This window comes from Hypanus sabinus, chromosome 24, assembly GCF_030144855.1.
Source record: "Hypanus sabinus isolate sHypSab1 chromosome 24, sHypSab1.hap1, whole genome shotgun sequence".
Lineage (NCBI taxonomy): Eukaryota > Metazoa > Chordata > Chondrichthyes > Myliobatiformes > Dasyatidae > Hypanus > Hypanus sabinus.
In genome coordinates, this window is record NC_082729.1 from 23,173,004 (window position 1) to 23,194,702 (window position 21,699).

The window sequence follows — 21,699 nt, forward strand, 5'->3', positions numbered from 1 at the left end:
GGGGTCCTGGCCGGCCCTTGCCCTACCTCAGTGGCTGTCGGTGCGGCTCAGTTGTGTGGACCGACTCAGGCCGAGCTGCTGGTGGGGCCCAGACCCCGCAATCTTCTCCGGGAGCCGTGTCCACACAACTTGAGCCATCTCTCATCGATACCCACGGTCCCATTCAGGGATGCAAGTAGGTGGTATCTGTATGGGCTGCTACTCCACACCCTCCACTTCCTTGCCCTTGTACACCGTCCCGACACGCCATGGCGGTCGGTCCTTCCACCCAGAGGTGAGGAGGGTCCCCACTGGAAGTCCCTTTACGCCGGGGTTCTTCCCATGCACCTGAGGGATCTCGGCTGGAGGGTACTGCATAGGGCAGTGCCCTGCAATAAGTTTTTCAGATTGTACATGGACTTCCCACCCACATGCCACTTCTGCGGCTAGAGGAGACCGTGTACCACATGTACATGGAGTGTGTGAGGCTGCAGCCTCTTTTTGCATATTTGCGTGGGCTGCTTCTCGCCTTCTGGCTGCATTTTAGTCCCACCCTGTTTATATATGGTCATCCAGTAAGGAAGGGGGCATGGAGGGATGAGGATGTCCTAGTCAACTTGCTCCTGGGGCTGGCGAAATCCGCCATCCGTGGGTCTTGGAAACGGGTGGCGGGAGGATCTCCCCGGGCAGACTGCCTGGCAATGTTTAGGGGGTATGTTCGTGCTCGGGTAACTATTGAAAAAGAACACGCGCAGTCCACAGCGGCCTTGGAGGAGTTTCGAGACCGTTGGGCTCCGCGGGGTGTAAATGCCATCGTAGATAGGGATGGCAACATTCTGGTGTAATGTCTATTGTCTATTTGTAGTCCAGTAATTGTGTTTGCCGCTGTTTTGTATATATTGCATAGCACCGAAATTTGTAATAAAGGATTTTGTAATACAAAAAGAGGTCAGACACAGAGCGAAGCTCCCTCCACGCCGTCCCATCACACACTCCCGGGGTCAGACACAGAGTGAAACTCCCTCCACACCGTCCCATCACACACTCCCGGGGTCAGACACAGAGTGAAACTCCCTCCACACCGTCCCATCACACACTCCCGGGGTCAGACACAGAGTGAAGCTCCCTCCACACCGTCCCATCACACACTCCCGGGGTCAGACACAGAGTGAAACTCCCTCCACACCGTCCCATCACACACTCCCGGGGTCAGACACAGAGTGAAACTCCCTCCACACCGTCCCATCACACACTCCCGGGGTCAGACACAGAGTGAAACTCCCGCCACACCGTCCCATCACACACTCCCGGGGTCAGACACACAGTGAAGCTCTCTCCACACCGTCCCATCACTCACTCTCGGGGTCAGACACAGAGTGAAGCTCCCTCCACACCGTCCCATCACACACTCCCGGGGTCAGACACAGAGTGAAACTCCCTCCACACCGTCCCATCACACACTCCCGGGGTCAGACACACAGTGAAGCTCTCTCCACACCGTCCCATCACTCACTCCCGGGGTCAGACACACAGTGAAGCTCTCTCCACACCGTCCCATCACACACTCCCAGGGTCAGACACAGAGTGAAGCTCCCTCCGCACCATCCCATCACACACTCCCGGGTCAGACACAGAGTGAAGCTCCCTCCACACCGTCCCATCACACACTCCCGGGGTCAGACACAGAGTGAAGCTCCCTCCACACTATCCCATCACACACTCCCGGGGTCAGACACAGAGTGAAGCTCCCTCCACACCGTCCCATCACACACTCCCGGGGTCAGACACAGAGTGAAACTCCCTCCACACCGTCCCATCACACACTCCCAGGGTCAGACACAGTGTGAAGCTCCCTCCACACCGTCCCATCACACACTCCCGGGGTCAGACACAGAGTGAAGCTCCCTCCACACCGTCCCATTACACACTCCCGGGGTCAGACACAGAGTGAATCTCCCTCCACACTGTCCCACCACTCACTCCCGGGTTCAGACACAGAGTGAAGCGCCCTCCACACCGTCCCATCACACACTCCCGGGGTCAGACACAGAGTGAAACTCCCTCCACACCGTCCCATCACACACTCCCAGGGTCAGACACAGTGTGAAGCTCCCTCCACACCGTCCCATCACACACTCCCGGGGTCAGACACAGAGTGAAGCTCCCTCCACACCGTCCCATTACACACTCCCGGGGTCAGACACAGAGTGAATCTCCCTCCACACTGTCCCACCACTCACTCCCGGGTTCAGACACAGAGTGAAGCGCCCTCCACACCGTCCCATCACACACTCCCGGGGTCAGACACAGAGTGAAACTCCCTCCACAGCGTCCCCTCACACATTCCCGGGGTCACACACAGAGTGAATCCCCTTCCACACCGTCCCATCACACACTCCCGGGGTCAGACACAGAGTGAAGCTGTTCTGATTGCGCTGGGAGAAATTGAGGAAAACTGCTTTATGAAGGTCTTTAATTACTTGGAAATTGGTTTGAAACGTCCCTTGAACATCTCAGTGAGCGGCTGGTTTAGAGTGGAAGCTTCGTTTGGAGTTTTTCTGCCAGTTTGGACGGGGTCCGTTGACGGCTGTGAACTGCGTAGCACCCGGCTGTGGCCGCTGGCGACTCGCCAGGAAGCAGGTTCGCTCCAAAAACCGGAGACAAACGCCGTTGTTCCCCCACTGACATCGGGGCAACCTCCTTCCATCTCTATCGTCGGGATTCTCGTTCGGTGTTGGAGCCGAAACATCGTTTGAGACGTCTCGACCTCTCACGGCCTGGAAGTTCGGCGGGACTAACGGAGCCTTTCCTGGCGTTGGAATCTCTGGCATTGGGCCAGCAAGGTGCTGTCGAGTACAAACTTTTCCCGCCAGTTACTCAACTCACTCCGAGACTTTATAACCAGCACCACCGTATCATTCTCGATTCGGACACACAAGTAACATGCCGGACCGGTCTGCCGGGAGTCGCGGGCCTTCGGGGAGTTATGCAAAGGCGGCTGCCTCTCCGGCCTCGGACAACGCCCTGTTTTGAGCGGTGAAAGTTTAACGCGGGGTGCAATGTATTTTGCGAACTGGAACTACGCTGGAAAAGTGCGCGGAGGCTATGGAGGACTTGTTGGGGAGAGATGGTGTTTTGGCCACTGAGAAGGAGTTCGGGAAAGCGGTGTTTTATCTGAGGAATGATGAGTTGGTGCATCGGGCCCTCAGTAGAGGGAACACGGTGGAGAACATCTTTTTACAGATGGAGCTAGTGACAGCTCCCACACAACGCATCGTCCTCGGTCACGTACAGCCTTTCATCCCCAACGAGGACCTGCTTCCCGCACTGGCCCGCTTGGGGCAAGTACGGTCAGAAATAACTGCCATCAGGCACAAATTCAGGAGACGCACCCTCCGGACCGTAATCTCTTTCCGGTGACAGGTATTCATGAAGCTGGAAAAGGAGGACGAAGTTGAGGGCCGGATAACCGTCCGGCACGAGGGGGGTAGATTATCAGGTGTATTGGAGCTCTGAGCGCCCACGGTGCCATGCGTGCGGGGAGGTGGGGCACTTTCGGAGGGACTGTCCTAGCGCCCAAAAACTCAGGGAGTCCACTTCGGGAACTAGTGCCCCAGCTGACTCTGCCCCTGATCCCATTCCTGCTCCTACACCTGTGCCGGCCCCTGCTCCTGCCCCCGATCCTACATCTATTCCAGTCTCTGCTCCTACCCCTGTGGTTCAGGCGGGTGATCCTGGGGCTACGTGTGGGGAGGTTCAGGCGAGGGACGGGGTGGAGTCCGGGCGGGCCAAGAAAGCGAGGAAGAAGTCGAAGCACATGAAGAAGTCGGCCCCCGAGACGGCAGAGCTCACGCCCATTTGCCCTGAAGTGGAGCGGGAGGCTCGGGGAAGCGCACAGTCGGACGGGGTGAGGGAAGCGGAGAGTAACGCTCCATCGGTGAATCCCGCACCTGTGTGCTCCTCCGGCTTGAAGAGGAGATGGGAATGTTCCCCCAAGAGGGCAGAGAATGTAGATGCGGGGGAGTCCCAGAAAGGGGTGGGGATCCGGGTGGAAGTTGTGACTAACCCTGAATCCCCAGATGTAGCCACCAGTCCTGTTGTGGGGGGTGTGGTTGTGCAGGAAGCTAGTGCTGGGCCTGTTTGCACGCCTAAAACAGACCTGGAGCCCTCCACCCAGGACTTCGCAGTAAGCGCCTCCCTGGAGGCAAATGTATTAAACAGTGTGAGCGGAGAGGAGACCACGCTCTCACTGTCAGCATCAGGCTACCGGTGAATCCCTTGGACCAGAGCTGCTGGGGTCCCCTTCATGCCTGTCTCCTGGGGAGGGTGATGTAACCTGCATGCCGACCCCATCAACTAATGGCCTGCAGGGAGTCCCTGGGTATTTTCCCTCCATCGTCGCAACTGTGGGTAAGACTGCTGTGACGGTGGAGCGGGAAGGTATGAGGGAGGTACCTGCTGTGTAGTGTAGGTTACAGGGGCAGCCACCTTATACACCAGATGAGGAGGACGGTGGGAGATCTGTCTGCAGTGAGGGGTTGGAGGGAGATTCTATTGATAGCGAGACAATGGACATCCTCGCCGCTCCTGAGAAATACCCATTGATACCTGTGGAGGAGATCAGAGAGTTTATTCACTCCTCTGTGGGTGCAAAGCATCGGCCTAAACTAGCCTCGCTTCGCTGGCCTAGCATGCCGAGGCTGGTGAAGTCCCTGAGGGTCATCCTCAGACGGAAGGGGAAGGGGAAGAGGAATGCTGTGTCAGGGAATGACAGACGGCAGCTGAAATCCTTCCTGGATGACCTGGTGCGGGACATCAGGATGAAAAGCAGCCTCGCTCCTTCGGGAGATGGTGGGTCACAGGGTAGCGATGGTAGCAGTCGGGCCGGAAAGCAAAGGATATTCTCGGTTTTCTTCGGGAGAGTGCGGCTGAGGGCGCCATCGCTCTCAGTGGGAAGGGGACTGGTGCTGAGGCCTAGTGTGCTCCCGACATGAAGCTTACCATAGCTAGTCTCAATGTGAACGGTAGCAGGGGCTCTCCCCGCAAGTATAACAATCTCTCAGTCCTCAGGGACGGGAGATACGCGGTGAGTTTCCTGCAGGAAACCCATACCACCCCGGGGGACGAGTCCGCTTGGCTCCTGGAGTGGCAGGGCGGGGTCTACATGAGTCACCTTAGCTCCAACTCTAGTGGGGTGGCAATCTTGTTGGCCCCAACCTTCCAGCCAGAAATCGTAGGAGTCCAAGATGTTGTGCCCGGCCGTCTGCTCCACCTGGCTGTGCGCCTGGATGGAGTACCGCTGCATTTTATCAACGTGTACGCTCCGAGGCGCGGGGTGATGCAGACGCGCCTATTCTGTCAGCTGTCCACCTTGCTGAGTGCCATCGATCCGGGGGACTGCGTCATCCTCGGGGGAGACTTCAACTGTACCCTCGAGGTGGAGGACCGCTCGGGCCTCCAACGCGACCCGGCATCAGCGAAAAAGTTAAAGGAGCTAGTCGGCTCCTTTGACTTGGTGGACAGCTGGCGGAATCTTCACCCCGACTCTCGCGCCTTCTCCAGAAGATCTAGAGAGGGGGGTTCCCGGATAGACCGCCTGTATATCTCTCGGGCTTATGTCTCCAGCGTGTCGGCTTCCTCCATGCGGCCGGTGTCGTGCTCGGATCATCACCTTGTGTGGATGGAACTTACTCCTCTGCACCCTCGGGTGGGATCCGGGTATTGGCACTTTAACAACCGGCTGCTGGAGGACAGCCGATTCCGGGATTCATTCCGAACGTTCTGGCCCACCTGGAGAGAGAGACGGAGAGAGTTCAGCTCCCTACGGCTGTGGTGGGATGTGGGCAAGGCCCACATCCGGTTTTTATGTCGGGAGTACACTAGGAGGTCGACAAAGAGGCGGGGCTCTGAGATTGAGCGGCTTGAGAGAGTGTTGCTTGACCTAGAGTCCCGTCTTGGTTCGACCGTTGGAGACCATCAAACGTGGCAGGAATACCAGGAGAACGACGCACTCAGGAATCTGCAGCTTCAGCAGTCCCGAGGTGCGTATGTGAGGTCGCGGATCCAAATGCTGCAAGATTTGGACCGCGGCTCACCCTTCTTCTACTCGTTGGAGAAGTGGCGGGGAGTTCAAAAGCAGCTGGTGGAGCTACTGGCTGCTGATGGCTCCTCCATCACGGATCCTGACGAAATTATCGAAGAAGTCCGCACTTTCTATCGGTCCTTATTCTCACTGGATCCGTCAAATGCGGGGGCGTGCAGTGAGGTCAGGGAAGATTTGCCAAAGGTCAGCCCAGATGACGCAGCGCGTCTGGACGCCTCCCTCACTGGGGAGGAGCTGTCTGCTGCCCTTCGGCAACTCCGGAGGGGTAAATCCCCTGGCTTAGATGGTCTAAGTGTGGAGTTTTATCAGGCTTTTTGGGATGTCCTGGGGGTCGATTACTGCCTTGTTCTAGGGGAGAGCCTAGCCACCGGGGAATTGCCCCTCTCATGGCGGAGAGCTGCCATGGTCCTGCTGCCCAAGAAGGGAGACCTTCGCCTGCTAAAGAACTGGCGCCCGGTCTCCCTCTTGTGCGCGGACTACAAGATCTTCGCCCGGGCAATGGCCAACCGTCTTGGTTCAGTACTGAGACAGGTGATTCATCCTGACCAATCTTACACAGTCCCGGGCCGCTCCATCCAGGACAATGTCCACCTAGTACGGGACCTGATCCACCTGCAACAAGAGACTGGGTCCCCGGCAGCGTTTCTTTCTCTTGACCAGGAGAAGGCGTTTGACCGGGTAGACCACAGTTTCCTGGTGGGCACTCTGCAGGCCTTTGGGCTCGGACCACACTTTGTGGCCCGAGTTCGGCTCCTCTACTCTGCCGCAGAGTGCCTTGTTAAGGTCAATGGATCACTGGCAGCACCCATTCCCTTCAGGAGAGGAGTACGTCAGGGATGCCCCATGTCCGGTCAATTGTATGCGATCTGTGTCGAGCCATTCCTGAGCCTCCTACGGCGAAGGCTGACAGGTCTGGTTCTGCGTGAACCGGATATGGAGGTCGTCCTCTCGGCCTACGCCGATGATGTACTCCTCATGATGACAGATCCCAATGACCTGCGGAGGATGCGCGAGTGCCAAGATGTTTTCTCGGCGGCATCCTCCGCCTGGATCAACTGGGCGAAATGTTCCGGACTCTTAGTTGGTCAGTGGCAGGTGGACTCCCTGCCGGAGGAGATGAGAGCTTTTGAGTGGAGTACTCGGCGTCTCCTCTGTCTGGGAGTCTACTTGAGTCCTTCTGGGGAGACCTGGCAGGCGAACTGGCAGGACCTGGAGATGAAAGTCATGGCCCGGCTGGGGCGCTGGTCAGGCCTTCTCAGGGTGCTTTCCTATCGAGGCAGGGTGGTGGTCATAAACCAGCTGGTGGCCTCCATGTTGTGGTATCGGATGGTCACCTTGGCCCCTCCTGCCCCGTTTGTTGCAAGACTGCAACAGGAAACACTGGGTCTCTGCAGCGGTCTTGAGTCTCCCAGTGGGAGAGGGCGGACAGTCGCTGGTGTGCGTCCGAACGCAGCTGGCGGCTCTCCGCCTCAGGACTCTGCAGAGATTCCTGTACGCCGAGCACCCTCCCAGGTGGCACGTGTTGGCGACTTTCTTCCTTCGGAGGGGCTGCTGTCTTCATGAAGACATGCGGCTACCACCGGCGGGTGTCAGCCGTACTGCTTTGCGGAGTCTGCCCGGCTTCTATCAGGACCCTACTGAGAGTCTGGAACATGGTCGCCTCAGGCCGGGAATCCCCTCCTCAGGCGGAGGGCGGGGTCCTGGCCGGCCCTTGCCCTACCTCAGTGGCTGTCGGTGCGGCTCAGTTGTGTGGACCGACTCAGGCCGAGCTGCTGGTGGGGCCCAGACCCCGCAATCTTCTCCGGGAGCCGTGTCCACACAACTTGAGCCATCTCTCATCGATACCCACGGTCCCATTCAGGGATGCAAGTAGGTGGTATCTGTATGGGCTGCTACTCCACACCCTCCACTTCCTTGCCCTTGTACACCGTCCCGACACGCCATGGCGGTCGGTCCTTCCACCCAGAGGTGAGGAGGGTCCCCACTGGAAGTCCCTTTACGCCGGGGTTCTTCCCATGCACCTGAGGGATCTCGGCTGGAGGGTACTGCAAAGGGCAGTGCCCTGCAATAAGTTTTTCAGATTGTACATGGACTTCCCACCCACATGCCACTTCTGCGGCTAGAGGAGACCGTGTACCACATGTACATGGAGTGTGTGAGGCTGCACCCTCTTTTTGCATATTTGCGTGGGCTGCTTCTCGCCTTCTGGCTGCATTTTAGTCCCACCCTGTTTATATATGGTCATCCAGTAAGGAAGGGGGCATGGAGGGATGAGGATGTCCTAGTCAACTTGCTCCTGGGGCTGGCGAAATCCGCCATCCGTGGGTCTTGGAAACGGGTGGCGGGAGGATCTCCCCGGGCAGACTGCCTGGCAATGTTTAGGGGGTATGTTCGTGCTCGGGTAACTATTGAAAAAGAACACGCGCAGTCCACAGCGGCCTTGGAGGAGTTTCGAGACCGTTGGGCTCCGCGGGGTGTAAATGCCATCGTAGATAGGGATGGCAACATTCTGGTGTAATGTCTATTGTCTATTTGTAGTCCAGTAATTGTGTTTGCCGCTGTTTTGTATATATTGCATAGCACCGAAATTTGTAATAAAGGATTTTGTAATAAAAAAAGAGGTCAGACACAGAGCGAAGCTCCCTCCACGCCGTCCCATCACACACTCCCGGGGTCAGACACAGAGTGAAACTCCCTCCACACCGTCCCATCACACACTCCCGGGGTCAGACACAGAGTGAAACTCCCTCCACACCGTCCCATCACACACTCCCGGGGTCAGACACAGAGTGAAGCTCCCTCCACACCGTCCCATCACACACTCCCGGGGTCAGACACAGAGTGAAACTCCCTCCACACCGTCCCATCACACACTCCCGGGGTCAGACACAGAGTGAAGCTCCCTCCACACCGTCCCATCACACACTCCCGGGGTCAGACACAGAGTGAAACTCCCTCCACACCGTCCCATCACACACTCCCGGGGTCAGACACAGAGTGAAACTCCCTCCACACCGTCCCATCACACACTCCCGGGGTCAGACACACAGTGAAGCTCTCTCCACACCGTCCCATCACTCACTCTCGGGGTCAGACACAGAGTGAAGCTCCCTCCACACCGTCCCATCACACACTCCCGGGGTCAGACACAGAGTGAAACTCCCTCCACACCGTCCCATCACACACTCCCGGGGTCAGACACACAGTGAAGCTCTCTCCACAACGTCCCATCACTCACTCCCGGGGTCAGACACACAGTGAAGCTCTCTCCACACCGTCCCATCACACACTCCCAGGGTCAGACACAGAGTGAAGCTCCCTCCGCACCATCCCATCACACACTCCCGGGTCAGACACAGAGTGAAGCTCCCTCCACACCGTCCCATCACACACTCCCGGGGTCAGACACAGAGTGAAGCTCCCTCCACACTATCCCATCACACACTCCCGGGGTCAGACACAGAGTGAAGCTCCCTCCACACCGTCCCATCACACACTCCCGGGGTCAGACACAGAGTGAAACTCCCTCCACACCGTCCCATCACACACTCCCAGGGTCAGACACAGTGTGAAGCTCCCTCCACACCGTCCCATCACACACTCCCGGGGTCAGACACAGAGTGAAGCTCCCTCCACACCGTCCCATTACACACTCCCGGGGTCAGACACAGAGTGAATCTCCCTCCACACTGTCCCACCACTCACTCCCGGGTTCAGACACAGAGTGAAGCTCCCTCCACAGCGTCCCCTCACACATTCCCGGGGTCACACACAGAGTGAATCCCCTTCCACACCGTCCCATCACACACTCCCGGGGTCAGACACAGAGTGAAGCTCCCTCCACACCGTCCCATCACATACTCCCGTGGTCAGACAGAGAGTGGAGCTGTTCTGATTGCGCTGGGAGAAATTGAGGAAAACTGCTTTATGAAGGTCTTTAATTACTTGGAAATTGGTTTGAAACGTCCCTTGAACATCTCAGTGAGCGGCTGGTTTAGAGTGGAAGCTTCGTTTGGAGTTTTTCTGCCAGTTTGGACGGGGTCCGTTGACGGCTGTGAACTGCGTAGCACCCGGCTGTGGCCGCTGGCAACTCGCCAGGAAGCAGGTTCGCTCCAAAAACCGGAGACAAACGCCGTTGTTCCCCCACTGACATCGGGGCAACCTCCTTCCATCTCTATCGTCGGGATTCTCGTTCGGTGTTGGAGCCGAACCGTCGTTTGAGACGTCTCGACCTCTCACGGCCTGGAAGTTCGGCGGGACTAACGGAGCGTTTCCTGGCGTTGGAATCTCTGGCATTGGGCCAGCAAGGTGCTGTCGAGTACAAACTTTTCCCGCCAGTTACTCAACTCACTCCGAGACTTTATAACCAGCACCACCGTATCATTCTCGATTCGGACACACAAGTAACATGCCGGACCGGTCTGCCGGGAGTCGCGGGCCTTCGGGGAGTTATGCAAAGGCGGCTGCCTCTCCGGCCTCGGACAACGCCCTGTTTTGAGCGGTGAAAGTTGAACGCGGGGTGCAATGTATTTTGCGAACTGGAACTACCCTGGAAAAGTGCGCGGAGGCTATGGAGGACTTGTTGAGGAGAGATGGTGTTTTGGCCACTGAGAAGGAGTTCGGGAAAGCGGTGTTTTATCTGAGGAATGATGAGTTGGTGCATCGGGCCCTCAGTAGAGGGAACACGGTGGAGAACATCTTTTTACAGATGGAGCTAGTGACAGCTCCCACACAACGCATCGTCCTCGGTCACGTACAGCCTTTCATCCCCAACGAGGACCTGCTTCCCGCACTGGCCTTCTTGGGGCAAGTACGGTCAGAAATAACTGCCATCGGGCACAAATTCAGGAGACGCACCCTCCGGACCGAAATCTCTTTCCGGTGACAGGTATTCATGAAGCTGGAAAAGGAGGACGAAGTTGAGGGCCGGATAACCGTCCGGCACGAGGGGGGTAGATTATCAGGTGTATTGGAGCTCTGAGCGCCCACGGTGCCATGCGTGCGGGGAGGTGGGGCACTTTCGGAGGGACTGTCCTAGCACCCGAAAACTCAGGGAGTCCACTTCGGGAACTAGTGCCCCAGCTGACTCTGCCCCTGATCCCATTCCTGCTCCTACACCTGTGCCGGCCCCTGCTCCTGCCCCCGATCCTACATCTATTCCAGTCTCTGCTCCTACCCCTGTGGTTCAGGCGGGTGATCCTGGGGCTACGTGTGGGGAGGTTCAGGCGAGGGACGGGGCGGAGCCTGTGCGGGGAAGGAAAGTGAGGAAGAAGTCGAAACACGTGAAGAAGTCGGCCCCCGAGACGGCAGAGCTCACGCCCATTTGCCCTGAAGTGGAGAGGGAGGCTCGGGGAAGCGCACAGTCGGACGGGGTGAGGGAAGCGGAGAGTAACGCTCCATCGGTGAATCCCGCACCTGTGTGCTCCTCCGGCTTGAAGAGGAGATGGGAATGTTCCCCCAAGAGGGCAGAGAATGTAGATGCGGGGGAGTCCCAGATAAGGGTGGGGATCCGGGTGGAAGTTGTGACTAACCCTGAATCCCCAGATGTAGCCACCAGTCCTGTTGTGGGTGGTGTGGTTGTGCAGGAAGCTAGTGCTGGGCCTGTTTGCACAACTAAAACAGACCTGGAGCCCTCCACCCAGGACTTCGCAGTAAGCGCCTCCCTGGAGGCAAATGTATTAAACAGTGTGAGCGGAGAGGAGACCACGCTCTCACTGCCAGCATCAGGCTACCGGTGAATCCCTTGGACCAGAGCTGCTGGGGTCCCCTTCATGCCTGTCTCCTGGGGAGGGTGATGTAACCTGCATGCCGACCCCATCAACTAATGGCCTGCAGGGAGTCCCTGGGTATTTTCCCTCCATCGTCGCAACTGTGGGTAAGACTGCTGCGACGGTGGAGCGGGAAGGTATGGGGGAGGTACCCACTGTGCAGTGTAGGTTACAGGGGCAGCCACCTTATACACGACATGAGGAGGACGGTGGGAGATCTGTCTGCAGTGAGGGGTTGGAGGGAGATTCTATTGATAGCGAGACAATGGACATCCTCACCCCTCCTGAGAAATCCCCATTGATACCTGTGGAGGAGATCAGAGAGTTTATTCACTCCTCTGTGGGTGCAAAGCATCGGCCTCAACTAGCCTCGCTTCGCTGGCCTAGCATGCCGAGGCTGGTGAAGTCCCTGAGGGTCATCCTCAGACGGAAGGGGAAGGGGAAGAGGAATGCTGTGTCAGGGAATGACAGACGGCAGCTGAAATCCTTCCTGGATGACCTGGTGCAGGACATCAGGGTGGAAAGCAGCCTCGCTCCTTCGGGAGATGGTGGGTCACAGGGTAGCGATGGTAGCAGTCGGGCCGAAAAGCAAAGGATATTCTCGGTTTTCTTCGGGAGAGTGCGGCTGAGGGCGCCATCGCTCTCAGTGGGAAGGGGACTGGTGCTGAGGCCTAGTGTGCTCCCGACATGAAGCTTACCATAGCTAGTCTCAATGTGAACGGTAGCAGGGGCTCTCCCCGCAAGTATAACAATCTCTCAGTCCTCAGGGACGGGAGATACGCGGTGAGTTTCCTGCAGGAAACCCATACCACCCCGGGGGACGAGTCCGCTTGGCTCCTGGAGTGGCAGGGCGGGGTCTACATGAGATACCTTAGCTCCAACTCTAGTGGGGTGGCGATCCTGTTGGCCCCAACCTTCCGGCTGGAAATCGTAGGAGTCCAAGATGTTGTGCCCGGCCGTCTGCTCCACCTGGCTGTGCGCCTGGATGGAGTACCGTTACATTTTATCAACGTGTACGCTCCAAGGCGCGGGTGATGTAGACGCGCCTATTCTGTCAGCTGTCCGCCTTGCTGAGTTCCATCGACCCGGGGGACTGCGTCGTCCTCGGGGGAGACTTCAACTGTACCCTCGAGGTGGAGGACCGCTCGGGCCTCCAACGCGACCCAGCATCGGCGAAAAAGTTAAAGGAGCTAGTCGGCTCCTTTGACTTGGTGGACAGCTGGCGGAATCTTCACCCGGACTCTAGCGCCTTCTCCAGAAGATCTAGAGAGGGGGGTTCCCGGATAGACCGCCTGTATATCTCTCGGGCTTATGTCTCCCGCGTGTCGGCGTCCTCCATGCGGCCGGTGTCGTGCTCGGATCATCACCTCGTGTGGATGGAATTTACTCCTCTGCACCCTCGGGTGGGATCCGGGTATTGGCACTTTAACAACTGGCTGCTGGAGGACAGCCGATTCCGGGATTCATTCCGAGCGTTCTGGGCCACCTGGAGAGAGAGACTGAGAGAGTTCAGCTCCCTACGGCTGTGGTGGGATGTGGGCAAGGCCCACATCCGGTTTTTATGTCGGGAGTACACGAGGGGGTCGACAAAGAGGCGGGGCTCTGAGATTGAGCGGCTTGAGAGAGCGTTGCTTGACCAAGAGTCCCGTCTTGGTTCGACCCGTGGAGACCATCAAAGGTGGCAGGAATACCAGGAGAAGGACGCACTCAGGAATCTGCAGCTTCAGCAGTCCCGAGGTGCGTATGTGAGGTCGCGGATCCAAATGCTGCAAGATTTGGACCGCGGCTCACCCTTCTTCTACTCGTTAGAGAAGTGGCAGGGAGTTCAAAAGCAGCTGGTGGAGCTACTGGCTGCTGATGGCTCCTCCATCACGGATCCTGACGAAATTATCGAAGAAGTCCGCACTTTCTATCGGTCCTTATTCTCACTGGATCCGTCAAATGCGGGGGCGTGCAGTGAGGTCTGGGAAGATTTGCCAAAGGTCAGCCCAGATGACGCAGCGCGTCTGGACGCCTCCCTGACTGGGGAGGAGCTGTCTGCTGCCCTTCGGCAACTCCGGAGGGGTAAATCCCCTGGCTTAGATGGTCTAAGTGTGGAGTTTTATCAGGCTTTTTGGGATGTCCTGGGGGTCGATTACGGCCTTGTTCTAGGGGAGAGCCTAGCCACCGGGGAATTGCCCCTCTCATGGCGGAGAGCTGTCGTGGTCCTGCTGCCCAAGAAGGGAGACCTTCGCCTGCTAAAGAACTGGCGCCCGGTCTCCCTCTTGTGCGCGGACTACAAGATCTTCGCCCGGGCAATGGCCAACCGTCTTGGTTCAGTACTGAGACAGGTGATTCATCCTGACCAATCTTACACAGTCCCGGGCCGCTCCATCCAGGACAATGTCCACCTAGTACGGGACCTGATCCACCTGTACCAGGAGACTGGGTCCCGGGGCGCTCCATCCAGGACAATGTCCACCCAGTACGGGACCTGATCCACCTGCACCAGGAGACTGGGTCCCGGGCCGCTCCATCCAGGACAATGTCCACCTAGTACGGGACCTGATCCACCTGCACCAGGAGACTGGGTCCCCGGCAGCGTTTCTTTCTCTTGACCAGGAGAAGGCGTTTGACCGGGTAGACCACAGTTTCCTGGTGGGCACTCTGCAGGCCTTTGGGCTCGGACCACACTTTGTGGCCCGAGTTCGGCTCCTCTACTCTGCCGCAGAGTGCCTTGTTAAGGTCAATGGATCACTGGCAGCACCCATTCCCTTCAGGAGATGCCCCATGTCCGGTCAATTGTATGCGATCTGTGTCGAGCCATTCCTGAGCCTCCTACGGCGAAGGCTGACAGGTCTGGTTCTGCGTGAACCGGATATGGAGGTCGTCCTCTCGGCCTACGCCGATGATGTACTCCTCATGATGACAGATCCCAATGACCTGCGGAAGATGCGCGAGTGCCAAGACGTTTTCTCGGCGGCATCCTCCGCCAGGATCAACTGGGCGAAATGTTCCGGACTCTTAGTTGGTCAGTGGCAGGTGGACTCCCTGCCGGAGGAGATGAGAGCTTTTGAGTGGAGTACTCGGCGTCTCCTCTATCTGGGAGTCTATTTGAGTCCTTCTGGGGAGACCTGGCTGGCGAACTGGCAGGACCTGGAGATGAAAGTCATGGCCCGGCTGGGGCGCTGGTCAGGCCTTCTCAGGGTGCTTTCCTATCGAGGCAGGGTGGTGGTCATAAACCAGCTGGTGGCCTCCATGTTGTGGTATCGGATGATCACCTTGGCCCCTCCTGCCCCGTTTGTTGCAAGACTGCAGAGGAAATTAGTGGACTTCTTCTGGGGCAACAGGAAACACTGGGTCTCTGCAGCGGTCTTGAGTCTCCCAGTGGGAGAGGGCGGACAGTCGCTGGTGTGCGTCCGAACGCAGCTGGCGGCTCTCCGCCTCAGGATTCTGCAGAGATTCCTGTACGCCGAGCACCATCCCAGGTGGCACGTGTTGGCGACTTTCTTCCTCCGGAGGGGCTGCTGTATTCACGAAGACATGCGGCTACCACCGGCGGGCGTCAGCCGTACTGCTTTGCGGAGTCTGCCCAGCTTCTATCAGGACCTACTGAGAGTCTGGAACATGGTCGCCTCAGGCCGGGAATCCCCTCCTCAGGCGGAGGGCGGGGTCCTGGCCGGCCCTTGCACTACCTCAGTGGCTGTCGGTGCGGCTCAGTTGTGTGGACCGACTCAGGCCGAGCTGCTGGTGGGGCCCAGACCCCGCAATCTTCTCCGGGAGCCGTGTCCACACAACTTGAGCCGTCTCTCATCGATACCCACAGTCCCATTCAGGGATGCAAGTAGGAGGTATCTGTATGGGCTGCTACTACACATCCTCCACTTCCTTGCCCTTGTACACCGTCCCGACACGCCATGGCGGTCGGTCCTTCCACCCAGAGGTGAGGAGGGTCCCCACTGGAAGTCCCTTTACGCCGGGGTTCTTCCCATGCACCTGGGGGATCTCGGCTGGAGGATACTGCATAGGGCAGTGCCCTGCAATAAGTTTTTCAGTTTGTACATGGACTTCCCACCCACATGCCACTTCTGCGGCTGGAGGAGACCGTGTACCACATGTACATGGAGTGTGTGAGGCTGCAGCCTCTTTTTGCATATTTGCGTGGGCTGCTTCTCGCCTTCTGGCTGCATTTTAGTCCCACACTGTTTATATATGGTCATCCAGTAAGGAAGGGGGCATGGAGGGATGAGGATGTCCTAGTCAACTTGCTCCTGGGGCTGGCGAAATCCGCCATCCGTGGGTCTTGGAAACGGGTGGCGGGAGGATCTCCCCGGGCAGACTGCCTGGCAATGTTTAGGGGGTATGTTCGTGCTCGGGTAACTATTGAAAAGGAACACGCGCAGTCCACAGCGGCCTTGGAGGAGTTTCGAGACCGTTGGGCTCCGCGGGGTGTAAATGCCATCGTAGATAGGGATGGCAACATTCTGGTGTAATGTCTATTGTCTATTTGTAGTCCAGTAATTGTGTTTGCCGCTGTTTTGTATATATTGTATAGCACCGAAATTTGTAATAAAGGATTTTGTAATAAAAAAAGAGGTCAGACACAGAGCGAAGCTCCCTCCACGCCGTCCCATCACACACTCCCGGGGTCAGACACAGAGTGAAACTCCCTCCACACCGTCCCATCACACACTCCCGGGGTCAGACACAGAGTGAAACTCCCTCCACACCGTCCCATCACACACTCCCGGGGTCAGACACACAGTGAAGCTCTCTCCACACCGTCCCATCACTCACTCTCGGGGTCAGACACAGAGTGAAGCTCCCTCCACACCGTCCCATCACACACTCCCGGGGTCAGACACAGAGTGAAACTCCCTCCACACTGTCCCATCACATACTCCCGTGGTCAGACAGAGAGTGGAGCTGTTCTGATTGCGCTGGGAGAAATTGAGGAAAACTGCTTTATGAAGGTCTTTAATTACTTGGAAATTGGTTTGAAACGTCCCTTGAACATCTCAGTGAGCGGCTGGTTTAGAGTGGAAGCTTCGTTTGGAGTTTTTCTGCCAGTTTGGACGGGGTCCGTTGACGGCTGCGAACTGCGTAGCACCCGGCTGTGGCCGCTGGCAACTCGCCAGGAAGCAGGTTCGCTCCAAAAACCGGAGACAAACGCCGTTGTTCCCCCACTGACATCGGGACAACCTCCTTCCACCTCTATCGTCGGGATTCTCGTTCGGTGTTGGAGCCGAACCGTCGTTTGAGACGTCTCGACCTCTCACGGCCTGGAAGTTCGGCGGGACTAACGGAGCCTTTCCTGGCGTTGGAATTTCTGGCACGGAGCCAGCAAGGTACCGTCGAGTACAAACTTTTCCCGCCAGTCACTCAACTCACTCCGAGACTTTATAACCAGCACCACCGTATCATTCTCGGTTCGGACACACAAGTAACATGCCGGACCGGTCTGCCGGGAGTCGCGGGCCTTCGGGGAGTTATGCAAAGGCGGCTGCCTCTCCGGCCTCGGACAACGCCCTGTTTCGGACGGTGAAAGTTGAACGCGGGGTGCAATGTATTTTGCGAACTGGAACTACGCTGGAAAAGTGCGCGGAGGCTATGGAGGACTTGTTGAGGAGAGATGGTGTTTTGGCCACTGAGAAGGAGTTCGGGAAAGCGGTGTTTTATCTGAGGAATGATGAGTTGGTGCATCGGGCCCTCAGTAGAGGGAACACGGTGGAGAACATCTTTTTACAGATGGAGCTAGTGACAGCTCCCACACAACGCATCGTCCTCGGTCACGTACAGCCTTTCATCCCCAACGAGGACCTGCTTCCCGCACTGGCCCGCTTGGGGCAAGTACGGTCAGAAATAACTGCCATCGGGCACAAATTCAGGAGACGCACCCTCCGGACCGAAATCTCTTTCCGGTGACAGGTATTCATGAAGCTGGAAAAGGAGGACGAAGTTGAGGGCCGGATAACCGTCCGGCACGAGGGGGGTAGATTATCAGGTGTATTGGAGCTCTGAGCGCCCACGGTGCCATGCGTGCGGGGAGGTGGGGCACTTTCGGAGGGACTGTCCTCGCACCCGAAAACTCAGGGAGTCCACTTCGGGAACTAGTGCCCCAGCTGACTCTGCCCCTGATCCCATTCCTGCTCCTACACCTGTGCCGGCCCCTGCTCCTGCCCCCGATCCTACATCTATTCCAGTCTCTGCTCCTACCCCTGTGGTTCAGGCGGGTGATCCTGGGGCTACGTGTGGGGAGGTTCAGGCGAGGGACGGGGTGGAGCCTGTGCGGGGAAGGAAAGTGAGGAAGAAGTCGAAACACGTGAAGAAGTCGACCCCCGAGACGGCAGAGCTCACGCCCATTTGCCCTGAAGTGGAGAGGGAGGCTCGGGGAAGCGCACAGTCGGACGGGGTGAGGGAAGCGGAGAGTAACGCTCCATCGGTGAATCCCGCACCTGTGTGCTCCTCCGGCTTGAAGAGGAGATGGGAATGTTCCCCCAAGAGGGCAGAGAATGTAGATGCGGGGGAGTCCCAGATAAGGGTGGGGATCCGGGTGGAAGTTGTGACTAACCCTGAATCCCCAGATGTAGCCACCAGTCCTGTTGTGGGGGGTGTGGTTGTGCAGGAAGCTAGTGCTGGGCCTGTTTGCACAACTAAAACAGACCTGGAGCCCTCCACCCAGGACTTCGCAGTAAGCGCCTCCCTGGAGGCAAATGTATTAAACAGTGTGAGCGGAGAGGAGACCACGCTCTCACTGTCAGCATCAGGCTACCGGTGAATCCCTTGGACCAGAGCTGCTGCGGTCCCCTTCATGCCTGTCTCCTGGGGAGGGTGATGTAACCTGCATGCCGACCCCATCAACTAATGGCTTGCAGGGAGTCCCTGGGTATTTTCCCTCCATCGTCGCAACTGTGGGTAAGACTGCTGCGACGGTGGAGCGGGAAGGTATGGGGGAGGTACCCACTGTGCAGTGTAGGTTACAGGGGCAGCCACCTTATACACGACATGAGGAGGACGGTGGGAGATCTGTCTGCAGTGAGGGGTTGGAGGGAGATTCTATTGATAGCGAGACAATGGACATCCTCACCCCTCCTGAGAAATCCCCATTGATACCTGTGGAGGAGATCAGAGAGTTTATTCACTCCTCTGTGGGTGCAAAGCATCGGCCTCAACTAGCCTCGCTTCGCTGGCCTAGCATGCCGAGGCTGGTGAAGTCCCTGAGGGTCATCCTCAGACGGAAGGGGAAGGGGAAGAGGAATGCTGTGTCAGGGAATGACAGACGGCAGCTGAAATCCTTCCTGGATGACCTGGTGCAGGACATCAGGGTGGAAAGCAGCCTCGCTCCTTCGGGAGATGGTGGGTCACAGGGTAGCGATGGTAGCAGTCGGGCCGAAAAGCAAAGGATATTCTCGGTTTTCTTCGGGAGAGTGCGGCTGAGGGCGCCATCGCTCTCAGTGGGAAGGGGACTGGTGCTGAGGCCTAGTGTGCTCCCGACATGAAGCTTACCATAGCTAGTCTCAATGTGAACGGTAGCAGGGGCTCTCCCGGCAAGTATAACAATCTCTCAGTCCTCAGGGACGGGAGATACGCGGTGAGTTTCCTGCAGGAAACCCATACCACCCCGGGGGACGAGTCCGCTTGGCTCCTGGAGTGGCAGGGCGGGGTCTACATGAGATACCTTAGCTCCAACTCTAGTGGGGTGGCGATCCTGTTGGCCCCAACCTTCCGGCTAGAAATCGTAGGAGTCCAAGATGTTGTGCCCGGCCGTCTGCTCCACCTGCTGTGCGCCTGGATGGAGTACCGTTACATTTTATCAACGTGTACGCTCCGAGGCGCGGGGTGATGTAGACGCGCCTATTCTGTCAGCTGTCCGCCTTGCTGAGTTCCATCGACCCGGGGGACTGCGTCGTCCTCGGGGGAGACTTCAACTGTACCCTCGAGGTGGAGGACCGCTCGGGCCTCCAACGCGACCCAGCATCGGCGAAAAAGTTAAAGGAGCTTGTCGGCTCCTTTGACTTGGTGGACAGCTGGCGGAATCTTCACCCCGACTCTCGCGCCTTCTCCAGAAGATCTAGAGAGGGGGGTTCCCGGATAGACCGCCTGTATATCTCTCGGGCTTATGTCTCCCGCGTGTCGGCGTCCTCCATGCGGCCGGTGTCGTGCTCGGATCATCACCTTGTGTGGATGGAATTTACTCCTCTGCACCCTCGGGTGGGGTCTGGGTATTGGCACTTTAACAACCGGCTGCTGGAGGACAACCGATTCCGGGATTCATTCCGAGCGTTCTGGGCCACCTGGAGAGAGAGAGACGGAGAGAGTTCAGCTCCCTACGGCTGTGGTGGGATGTGGGCAAGGCCCACATCCGGTTTTTATGTCGGGAGTACACTAGGGGGTCGACGACGAGGCGGGGCACTGAGAGCGTTGCTTGACCTAGAGTCCCGTCTTGGTTCGACAGGTGGAGACCATCAAACGTGGCAGGAATACCAGGAGAAGGATGCAGCTTCAGCAGTCCCGAGGTGCATATGTGAGGTCGCAGATCCAAATGCTGCAAGATTTGGACCGCGGCTCACCCTTCTTCTACTCGTTGGAGAAGTGGCGGGGAGTTCAAAAGCAGCTGGTGGATTTACTGGCTGCTGATGGCTCCTCCATCACGGATCCTGACGAAATTATCGAAGAAGTCCGCACTTTCTATCGGTCCTTATTCTCACCGGATCCGTCAAATGCGGGGGCGTGCAGTGAGGTCAGGGAAGATTTGCCAAAGGTCAGCCCAGATAACGCAGCGCGTCTGGACGCCTCCCTGACTGGGGAGGAGCTGTCTGCTGCCCTTCGGCAACTCCGGAGGGGTAAATCCCCTGGCTTAGATGGTCTAAGTGTGGAGTTTTATCAGGCTTTTTGGGATGTCCTGGGGGTCGATTACAGCCTTGTTCTAGGGGAGAGCCTAGCCACCGGGGAATTGCCCCTCTCATGGCGGAGAGCTGTCGTGGTCCTGCTGCCCAAGAAGGGAGACCTTCGCCTGCTAAAGAACTGGCGCCCGGTCTCCCTCTTGTGCGCGGACTACAAGATCTTCGCCCGGGCAATGGCCAACCGTCTTGGTTCAGTACTGAGACAGGTGATTCATCCTGACCAATCTTACACAGTCCCGGGCCGCTCCATCCAGGACAATGTCCACCTAGTACGGGACCTGATCCACCTGCACCAGGAGACTGGGTCCCCGGCAGCGTTTCTTTCTCTTGACCAGGAGAAGGCGTTTGACCGGGTAGACCACAGTTTCCTGGTGGGCACTCTGCAGGCCTTTGGGCTCGGACACACTTTGTGGCCCGAGTTCGGCTCCTCTACTCTGCCGCAGAGTGCCTTGTTAAGGTCAATGGATCACTGGCAGCGCCCATTCCCTTCAGGAGAGGAGTACGTCAGGGATGCCCCATGTCCGGTCAATTGTATGCGATCTGTGTCGAGCCATTCCTGAGCCTCCTACGGCGACGGCTGACAGGTCTGGTTCTGCGTGAACCGGACATGGAGGTCGTCCTCTCGGCCTACGCCGATGATGTACTCCTCATGATGACAGATCCCAATGAGCTGCGGAGGATGAGCGAGTGCCAGTAAGTTTTCTGGGCGGCATCCTCCGCCTGGATCAACTGGGCGAAATGTTCCGGACTCTTAGTGGGTCAGTGGCAGGTGGACTCCCGGCCGGAGGAGATGAGAGCTTTTGAGATGAGTACTAGACGTCTCCTCTATCTGGGAGTCTACCTGAGTCCTTCTGGGGAGACCTGGCTGGCGAACTGGCAGGACCTGGAGATGTAAGTCATGGCCCGGCTGGGGCGCTGGTCAGGCCTTCTCAGGGTGCTTTCCTATCGAAGCAGGGTGGTGGTCATA